General features: G+C 36.3%; 1 long non-coding RNA gene across 1 annotated transcript in view; it reads left to right on the top strand.

Annotated features, from left to right (window-relative positions):
* The first annotated feature begins 287 nt into the window (after positions 1-287).
* LOC122439411 overlaps positions 288-10,655 on the top strand; it is a 36,550-nt gene continuing 26,182 nt past the window's right edge. Inside the window, exons 1-2 of the long non-coding RNA XR_006268857.1 lie at positions 288-417; positions 2,093-2,193. This is a non-coding gene — a long non-coding RNA (uncharacterized LOC122439411). The remainder of the gene's footprint in view (positions 418-2,092; positions 2,194-10,655) is intronic.

The following is a 10,655-nucleotide window of genomic DNA, read 5'->3' as shown; positions in this document are numbered from 1 at the left end:
CTTAGGTACTCTAAAATTTGAGTAGTACAAAGTTTTATAGATGAGCTGATTTCATCCATGAGAGAAATGCTTCTCATTTGAGTACTTTATTTTTAAGACATTGATTTTTTTTTTTCTAGCTATGGAAACAAGTCACATTATAAAAACAAAAGACTTGGTGAACAAACAAAAGTATAAAATGTAAAATAAAAACCATGTGTGATATTAACAATTTGAAACAAGCATGATCTCATTTGTGGTGCGTTTCCTTTCCTTCCTTTTTAAGTGCATTTTATTTTTGGTCATAATGGGTATCAGTTGTGTTCTTGTCTGTGTCACTTTTGCTTTTGATTTCATTTAATATTACACCACAAACGTTTCCCCAGATGACTCTTGAAACCTGAATTCTTAACTGATGGGATGAAACTTTTTACACATGTAAGTAATATTTAACTATTTTATTATTTTTTCATTTTTTTATAGCCTATTTTTCTATTATATCAAGCTATGATAAGCATATACTAAATTGGATGAGAATTACTGGTTTTTTATCTTACTAGATTGCTGAAAGTAGATTAGGAAATTGTGTTTATGGCTATGGATAAAATTAGATTTAGATTTAGGATGAGGAATATAATAAACATGAATTTTTAAGTTTCTAAATGTATATTAAAAAATTTGTTCACAGAACATTTGGATCAGTTTGCTCACTTATGAGCAATCCAGAACACTATAAGGTTCTTAGTAATAATGAAAATTATTATTAATGAATAATAATTAATACATTCATCTTAATTGTATTTCTTTAATTTTTTCCATAAGTTTCTAGACTGTTTTTCTTTCTTGATTATACGGCTGCACATAACCTTTATTTACTTCTCTACTTAGTTATGTTTAAATAATTTGCAAGAACTTTTCCTTTTGTCATATTTGTTGCAAATATTTTCCCAGTTCTTTTTATTCATATTTTTGACATACACATTATATTTACAGGAATCAGATTACTAAATATTTGCTTTTTACAGATTTTCCCATTGTTTTTATGCTTAAAAATCCCTCAACACTTTAAGAATTTTCCTAGATCCAAATGAAAATTAACAATAAATTAAATTTATCAATAATAAAAAATAATATAATGATCTGATTTTTCTAACATTTGTTAAATTATATTTCTTTCCTGTTTGCTTCTTTTTATTTGTTTACATATTAGTATGTGTTTTAGGATTATCTAGTCTCATTCACTGATTTGTATTGATTTATATGTTTAAATTATAGTCTTTTAGTTATCTTTATTCTGCACTATGTTATACTATTTAGGGAAGCAGGCAAGCCCCCACCATTTTTGTTTTTCATATGTCATGTATTTATCTTTCAGATGAACTTATCTGAAGAATTTCAGAATTTATCCCAAAAAGATAAAGAGTTATTCTTTTAAAAATCACCTCATTATTTGAGTGCTTCAAAAACACCTCTTACATTTGTATCTCATACGAGGGAAAGGAAATATTGTAAAGTACCTCCCCCTTCTGTCTTCCAAATACTTGCTACACATACAATAAAAGATGGCGCTAAGTTCTGTCTGACTCCTGTAATCCTATGAACTGTAGCCTGCCAGACTCCTCTATTCATGGGATTCTCCAGGCAAGGATACTAGAGTAGGTTGCCATTTCCTTCTCCAGGGGAAATTCCCAACCCAGGAATTGAACCCAGGTCTCCCGCATTGCAAGCATATGCTTTACCTACTGAGCTATGCAGGAAGCCCATACAATATATACAATATACAACATATACAATATATACAGCACATACAATATATTCAACACAGTTCCTTAATTCTCAGTCATTCTGTGAAGACAGGATTAAGTATTGCAATTTATAAATAAGAAATCTAAGACTTTGGGAATTTATGTCTTACCCAGTATTTCAGTAAAAATGCAGGTAGAAATACTCCAAGCTCCTTTCATAATATCACATATATTTGTCCCTTACTTAAAACATGAAACTCTCAAGTTAGTAGACTATCCTTTTACTTAAAATGCATATATAATGTATATATATCAAATTGTAGGTTACTTTATGTGATTAACGTGCATCCTTTTTTTAAATTTGCCAGATGATATATTTTGAAGTGAAATGTGCCAGAAAGAAGACATGGAATTTCTAAAGGCAATCATATAAACTATGGTTTACTCTCCAACTACAATGGAGCTCCAGGTAGGTCACTTAATTTGAATTTGCTTATGGGTAAATATGTTTCTAATCTTCTCAAAGCTAATGATAAAGACCTACATGTATTTTTCACTATTTGAGTATGTGTACAGAACACACTGTAGCAAAATTACTATATTGATATTCAAGAATTAAATGTGTGCAATATATTGCAGTCTAATAGGAAAATCCAATTCTTTCCATTCTTTCCAAGTCAACCGATTCTAGAAATCCATTTCTAATTTAATCTTTCAGTAATCCCACTCCTATGCCTTACACTCTGGTTAAATAAATTATTAGCTACTTCTCTTATGTCAAGATTAACCAGGATTCTTTGGTTGCAAGTGACAGAAACTTAAGAAAGCTAAAGCAAGAGAGGAAATGGATTGTCCATGTAACTATGCATAGAGATCTCCGGATTCCAGCACAATTTGCTCTAGATGTTTAAAAAATATTGTCATAAACTTCTCTCTCTACATATCTCCTAGAAACATCTAAGTTGGTTAACTGAAGCACTGGATAATGAGAAGAATCTAACATTTTATCCTACTTATAAGTAATGAGTTAACCTACCTCAGCTACATGATGCTAAAAAAAAGACATGAGACTCTTGGGCCAGCGCCAAAGGGCTTAATTACTCACGGCACAGCCAGCAGCAGAAACGTCAGCCTATTTCTGTGACCCCCTTATCTAGATCCCACAGGAGTGATACAGACAAGCCCAGGTGGGTGCCTACACAGGCAGTATATTGTGCTACAGTACAGAAACCATGAGCTTAGGGAACCTGAATACACTGGGGCAGTAACTTTGCCTTTCCTTCACTCTGGATCTCTAGCTCTCTCTTCCCAAGGCTGTTTACTAAAGCAAACATATTTAAAAATATAGTGGGACTAAGTAAAATTAGAGTGGAACAAAATAATATGGAACAAAGAGCAATCAGTACTTTGTGCATCAGACGCAAAGGTGAGAGGTTCGTGGAGAACCGTCTCCCCACGTAAGACTTTCTCCAGCAGACAGCAAAGAAGTCCACCAGTCTATTCTACCACCTACACAACCTCAGCAGAAAGAGGAAGTGTGCTTTCTCAAAGGTCCTAGATAGCATGCGTGTTCCTGGGTCACTGTAACTCTGACTGGCCAGACTTAACACTGTGGTCCTCTTTGGAGCAGAGTTACCTGATCAACCTCCCCCACTTCCCCTAGAAGTTTGGAGTTGGTGAGAAGTATCTGCTCAAAGAAATACTAGGGTAGTGTGATCAGAGAAGGGCATACTGATAGAAAGCAAACAAAATGCAGACAGACGCTTGATCATTTACCGGTTCACCTGTTGGTAGCTTTCTCTTCATCCCCCCTCTATTTCTGCATCCTCTGATCCTTTTTTACCTCGCTGTGTCCATATCTGAGGCATTCTAGGAAGCCATTGTCAAGGGTCTCTGGCAATGAAGACAAAAATATTCCCTTCCCAGCTAGAGGATTCTCTAGTTTCACTCAGCATTTTGCCTTCCTCAATTAAAGCATTTTTATTTCCTACAATGCATTTCAGTCATCTGTTTAGAAGCTTTAACCTTCCCAACCAGATAGGGATCTCCTTCTGAGCAAGGTCATATCCATGCCTCTCAGTGTCTCCTAGGGTCAAAGAGTATCACAGGTGCTTAGTATCTATGTACCGAACAAATAGAAGGATATTAGATGAATTTCAATCACTTAGATCTCTTAACTAACAATGATGGAACAATACCAGGTCAGGAGTCCAGAGACTTCGCTTCTCTTCTATTTCTACCACACACTGGTTGGCCACCTTGAGCAAATTTACTAACCTCTCTGAGGCTCAATTCTATCGTTTGTAAAAAAATAAAAGGTGAAACTATGTGCTATCCTCTTATGGCTATTGAGATAATCACATGAGGAAATGCATGGGAAATCACTTTAGAAATGTAAACCACTCTAATAATTAATGAACTCCATTTTCAAATAACAAGCAAACCATTTCTGTTATAGGAATTCAATGTGTTTAGAATTAGCAGAATCATTATTATACAGAAGTAAGCAGATACAATTTGAAGGATGCGTGCAAAAATTCTGCCTGTACCAAAATATATTCCTTGGTATCACTAATTCCTCTATCACATTTTAATTTCTCTGATTTAATTTTAAGAATAATTACCTCCAAAAATTCCCATAAAACTTTAAAATTTTGATACAGTTAATACAGTAACCATTATTGTTAACAAAACTTTACCTTTTTTTGGCTGACAGGCAAAGGGATATATAAGGTAAGTTTTAAAAGGAAGAGGGACAAAATTAAAAAGTAAAACAGTTAGATGAGTTTGTCTAGAAGACGATTAGAGGAGAAATACAATGCCATTAAGGAAGAATGCTCTCAGTGAGAGAGATGTTGCCAAATTATTTTTTTTAAATCTTTAATTAATAGCTTTGCCTTGGACTGCTCTTGTTAATCAGGCCAATTTTCTGTACATCTATTTTTAATTCACAATTTTCTCCTTCAAATTTGGACAGGAAAACAGACTAAAACCAAATAATCCATTTGTTTAGAAAATTTTCTCCCTTTAGAGGAGGAATCCCATAACTTTTTGAAGTTTCATTTCTGTTTTATTAACCAACAGTTAGAAAAGCATATTTTTTCTTAGATTTTTTTCCCTAGAAGTTTTGGGTGCCTCCTCAAATTTGAATAGAATTTACAAATACATGTGTTGAAAATTACCCCTACCAAAGCTATGTGGTTCTCCCATCTGTCAGAGAAATCAGTTTGTCTCCACAAATGCCTTCCTAATTAACAATGAACAAATGCCCTATGAGCAAAATCATGACAATGTGATACAGAAATGTTTGCAGTTCATGGGAAAAATTGCCAGAAGGACAAAGTTACAAAAATAAAAAGACACAGAAGCTAATACAGAAAGCCCAAAGCAACTACATTTTTTCCCAGAGAGTTGGGGACTGTTTGGAAAGAATTCCAAACTATTTCCTCAAATATAAGCAGAAATGAAAAATTTAAGGCAGGACTGTACTTCTAAAGACTATAATACAATCTAGGCATTCAGTTGAGGTTCATGCTCCCCAGCAACAAAAGCTATAACAGGGATCAAGAAGAATTCAAATGGGTAGTTTGGCAGAAAGAATCCACCTGCAACATAAGGTCAATGCAACTTGCTTCTTCATTACAGTTATCTCCTAAAGCAGGAGATTAACACCCCGTTGGGGAGGTTGAGAAAGTGCTCACTCCACCGTCCACTTGAAAGAGACTATAGTGACCAAAAAGGCTGTAAACCATTAGAACTCTGATTTCAGAGAACATGACAGGAATATACCCCAAGAGTCAAAATTAAAAGGTCAGTACCTTCCTTGCAGGTGGCACAGAGTTAAAGAATCTGCCCACAATGCAGGAGCCCCTGGTTCAATCCCTAGGTCAGGAAGATCCCCTATAGAAGGAAATGGCAACCCACTCCAGTATTCTTGCCTGGAGACTTCCATGGACAGAGGAGCCTGGCATGCTACAGTCCATGGGGTCATAAAGAGTGACTAAGTCACGGCTAAGTGACTAACACTTTTCACCTTCCTTGCACTTAACAGATGGGGCACACCTCTGTATCAATCAAATTGCAACTTTCAGCCCCTTTTCCTGTTTGCCAAAGTTATAAGGAAAACCTTGATGGATTCTTTGAAGGCTTTGTTTTTGTTTTTTTTTTTTTACTTTTCAAAAGTCTCATCTAAATGTTCCTTAATAAAACACTGCCGATGAAAAGAGTACTCCAGGTGCTTTTAAAAGTTCTAATGTGTTGTTGCTTGTGTCCCTGCAAAGTTTTAGATATCCTTAGAGTAATCCTTCAAAGGAAAGCAACAACTTAAGGCCACGTGGGGGTCTAGGTTATTCATTGACACTCAGTTCACTTCAGTTCAGGTCAGTCACCCAGTCGTGTCTGACTCTTTGTGACCCCATGGACCACAGCACTCCAGGCCTCCCTGTCCATCACCAACTCCCAGAGTTTACCCAAACTCATGTCCATTGAGTCGGTGATGCCATCCAACCATCTCATCCTCTGTCGTCCCCTTCTCCTCCTGCCCTCAATCTTTCCCAGCATTGGGGTCTTTTCAAATGAGTCAGCTCTTCAATTGACACTAGTCATGCTTAGATTTTGGAGTGAGGCATCTTCGGTCTGTTGAGATTCTGGAAGTGGCAATTTTTAGTTGTTCTGTTAGCTCCTCCAGAACAGCTCCGCCTCCTCCTGCTTTCTCTACCTCTGCAAGCAGCTGAAGTCTAAAGGACTTGTCACTCACACTATCTCAATATCTGATACTGGCTAGCACCGCTTATACTTATTCACACATGAAGAATTATCAGCAGTTAAAATTATATTCAAAATATACATTTAAACATATATATCTTTACATATGGCGCTTCCCAGGTGGCTCAGCGGTAAAGAAACTGCCTGCAATGCAGAAGCTGCAGGAGACGCGGGTTCAATCCCTGGGTAAGGATAATGCCCTGGAGAAGGAACCAGCAACCCACTTCAGTATTCTTTCCTGGAAAATCCCATGGACACAAGAGCCTGGTGGACTATAGTCCACAGGGTCGCACAGAGTTGAACACGGCTGAAGAAACTTAACACACACACACATATATCTTTATATACACACAAATTCCAGACAGTGCTGTTTTAATGCATACATGAGAAATAATCAAAATAACAGAAAACAAACAAAAAAATCAAGCCTAGAGAGAATGACAATATGACTGTCAACAGAGGAATTTTCCCCAGCATCAGAAAGAAAACTCTTATGATGCATTCTATGTTGGGAATTTGTACTAAGAGGACAGACTTACCCAGAGCCTGAATCACAAAAATGCCTTACATTGAATTAAGAGGAAAATACAACAGTTGACCCAAGGACAATACAGGTTTTTAATCAATGGCAAAAAACATTAAAATGTTCAAAAGAAAAAAAGTTCAGGTAGATACACACACACACAATTTACTAAGAGAGCTCTTTCTCCAAGGACTACAGCAAAAGCGCTGTGAAAGGTATAAATGGAGAATGGCTGTTATTCAGTCGCTAAGTCATATCTGATTGTGACCCCATGACTGCAGCACGTCAGGCTCCCCTGTCCTTCACTACCTCCCTGAGTTTGCTTAAACTCAAGTCCATTGAGTCAGTGATGCCATCCAATCATCACATCATCTCTCGCCCCATTTTCCTCTTGCCCTCAATCTTTCCCAGCATCAGAACACTCCTGAATACATAAAAGAAAGTACACAAATGTGAATCAATAGACACCCTAAGTCCAAAACAACAACACAGAAGTAGGAACCATTCAAGAGATTTCTTTAGTTTACCCAATTAAACAGGAAAAAGTACATACATCTATTGACATTTCCTTCACAAATCACAAGATTGTTACTTTTTGTTATTAAATTTGTAATTTTAATTGTTTATAAATTCCAAATTCACTGTTGTTTTTTGAAAATTGGTAAGACTGATTTTTAAATATAATTACTCTAGGGAAAAGGAAAACAAATTCTCTGGAGAAAAGTAGAACTGCAATGCCTGTGGTAGGCATCAAAGCCAGTTAGCAGAAGATAATAAAAGAATCCCATTCACTGTATTATAGGTGACAACTAAGAACTAAGGGATTTGAAGGCTTTAAAGATGATGTGACACATACAAGAAAAGAATTCTTGTGGTGGCCAGATTTTATATCATTTTAAAGAATGTCATCAAAAACTAGGCTATAATACATACATTTATGAATGGAACAGCATAACCACCTAAAGGAATTTGCAGAAAAATGCCAACAGTAGTTTGTAGGTTTAAATATTTTCTGATTCCCCAGAACCATAGAGCTATTGAATATTCAGATACTGGAGCAAAAACAGATCTTCATAGACCCACTGAGATCATGCCTAGAAGCTGCAAAAAAAAAAAAAAAATACTTTACAAGGAATTGTGAGGTGGTCCCAAAATCTAAGCTTCAAGAGCAAGCAAATGACTCAGTCAGAAGCTGAAACAAACTGAAAATGTGAAGATTTCCACTCCACTCCACTCAACTTTGCTCATGTCTTTCTCAACACTGTTTCCCCCAAACAATTCCTCCTGGGAGGAGAAGCCTGTTCTTTTAGCACCCAAAGAGTGGCAAATTTATTCTGAATTTATCTTCAATTTTATCCAATTTGTGACTCAGCCATGAAGACCTTGGATAGATTATGGCAAGTCACTGGAGTCCTCTAAGTCAAGTGAAAGTCACTCAGTCATGTCCCACTCTTTGTGATCCCATGGACTGTATAGGCCAGAATACTGTCCAGGCCAGAATACTGGAGTGGGTAGCCTTTCCCTTCTCCAGGGGATCTTCCCAACCCAGGGATTGAACCCAGGTCTCCTGCATTGCAGGCAGATTCTTTACCAACTGAGCCACAAGGGAAGTCTGAGAATACTGGAGTGGGTAGCCTGTCCCTTTTCCAGTGGATCTTGCCGACCCAGGAATCGAACTGGGCTCTCCTGCATGACAGGTGGATTCTTTACCAGCTGAGCCATCAGGGAAGTCCAGAGTCTTCTAAAGCAGTTGTTTAGAGTTTGAATTCATGAAAATCTCATAGAAAAGGGAACCCTTGTTCACTGTTGGTGGGAATGTAAATTGGTGCAGCCATTGTGGAAAACAGTTTGGAGGTTTCTCAAAACTCTAAAAATGGAATTTCAGTATGACCCAGCAATTCCACTCCTGAGTATATATCCAAAAAACATGGAAATAATAATTCAAAAAGATACATACACCCCAATTTCATAGCAACATTATTTACAGTTGCCAAGCTATGGAAGGAAACTAAGTGTCCATCAATAGATGAATAGACAAAGAAAATGTGGCATATATACACAGAATGGAATATTACTTAGCCATAAAAGGGGGATAACATTTTTGCCATTTGCAGCAACATGGATGAACCTGGAGGGCATTATGCTAAATTAAAAAAGTCAGAGAAGGAAAATTACTGTATGATAGCACTTACATGGAACATTTAAAAAGCATAAGAGACAAGTGAACATAACAAAAAAGAAGCAGATTCACAAAAATAAAGAACAAATGAGTGTTACCAGTTTGGCGGAGAGAGGCAGTAGTGGGGTGGTGTGTCAGATCATTTTATCAGGTAATATCATAATGAGAATAAAAATTTTAAGATTATTATAAGTATTATAGAATCTAACTTTTTATAATATCAGGATAGAAATATTACAATAGAGACTTAAGAACTCCGCTATAACCCAAAGAGATGGCACAACACAAGTTGTCCTCTCCCTAAAGCATCCTATAAGACATAAGCAGCTTCAACACAGACCATGGCATGGTTCCTGTGGATATGCCATGAATATTGCATTCCTGTCATGCATGTGCCTCCAAGAATTCTGTTACCTAAGAGAATGGAGGTGGATAACACAAACTGTAGAGAAAGAGGTAGGGAGCTGAGTCTTAGTCCTCACTCTTAACTCTGCCAGAAACTGTTTCTTTTAACAGATCACTTAATTTGGCAAGATGGTGGTAACACTAAGGACATATATGTGGAGCTACTTCAAGACTATCAAGTAATTTATTTGATTTTTTTAACTAAAATGATCTAAGTAGACTGGGTAAATTGAATTAACACCTTTAGAAAAGATACATAAGAAAAATCAGAAGGAAAAATAACTTATCTAAAATAAAAAGACCTTTAAAGATATATTTAAAGAAGAAAGTTTGAATAATATGGGCACAGTGTTTAAGGAATGAACATCCATAATGCATTGCTAAGGATACAAAAATGTAAGTGATGCATGTTCTTTCAATTTTCTTCAAATTATCAAACAGAATACTGTCCATAAAGATACAGTAATCTGCTATTTCATCTTGAATCATCTTATTTATTCATTTCTGCCTTTTCTTGAAAAGATCTGACTTAACTAAGTAACTGGTGTACATTTTTTTTTAAATCTTAGTTGTTTGAAACACAACTGAACAATAATTAAAGCTGAAAATTAAGAAAACGTGAAATGTGCATGATATCTGAATCTGAATATTACCTTAAAAGACAGTTCAGAGACAACTGTAAAATTTCCATCCTTAAAATATCTAAGTACCAAATATATCCTCTGGAACTAATTAAGAAATGCTATAATCAGATATGAAGTATCAGATAAAAAAACTACTTTTTCTCCAACTCAGAGAAAAATAAGGGGTGGTCTAAAGTAGGCTTCCCAGGTGACTCAGGGGTAAGGAATCTGCCTGCCAATGCAATAGAGTCAGGAGACAGAAGTTCGATCCCTGGGTAAGGAAGATGCCCTAGAAAAGGAAATGGCAAACCGCTCCAGTATTCTTGCCTGGAAAAGTCCCATGGACAGAGGAGCCTGGAGGGGTACAATCCATAGAGTTGCAAAGAGTCAGACATGACCTAGCAACTAAACAGCAACAACAAAAGCAGACTTCCAGC

Source organism: Cervus canadensis, chromosome 4 (genome assembly GCF_019320065.1).
Source record: "Cervus canadensis isolate Bull #8, Minnesota chromosome 4, ASM1932006v1, whole genome shotgun sequence".
NCBI lineage: Eukaryota > Metazoa > Chordata > Mammalia > Artiodactyla > Cervidae > Cervus > Cervus canadensis.
Note: the sequence above shows the minus strand (reverse complement) of the source record. Positions and strands in the feature narration are given on the sequence as shown.